Consider the following 455-nt stretch of genomic DNA (forward strand, 5'->3'; position numbering starts at 1 on the left):
AGCAAATAATAAAATTAAGCAAATAGTTAAACTGAGCAAGAGATATAAAACAATAAAAAGATGTAAACAATCAAGGGAAAGGAATTAAGGTTTTGGAATCCGCCTTGTAAGTCATACCAGCATATATTTATGATCATTAATTTTTCCCAACTCACTACATGATAATCTAGAAATCAATCTTGCTATCATGGAAAATATCCTCATTAAAATCCTTATTTTAAAAATCAAAAGCATGTTCTTCTTCGCTTCTTAAGTATAAAACCAAATCATCAATTGTATCCGTAGCCAAACAAATCACAAGATATATCCAATTCTAAAAATCAAATCATAACTTGTATCCATTGACAGACAAATCACAAATGATATCCAATTTTATAATCAAGAATTAATAAACCAAGCATTCAATTAATTAAGACAAATCCTAAATCATGAGAAAAACATGATTGAACTCATAT

The sequence above is a fragment of the Quercus suber genome, unplaced genomic scaffold (assembly GCF_002906115.3).
Source record: "Quercus suber isolate HL8 unplaced genomic scaffold, Cork oak 2.0 scaffold_276, whole genome shotgun sequence".
Classification (NCBI taxonomy): domain Eukaryota; kingdom Viridiplantae; phylum Streptophyta; class Magnoliopsida; order Fagales; family Fagaceae; genus Quercus; species Quercus suber.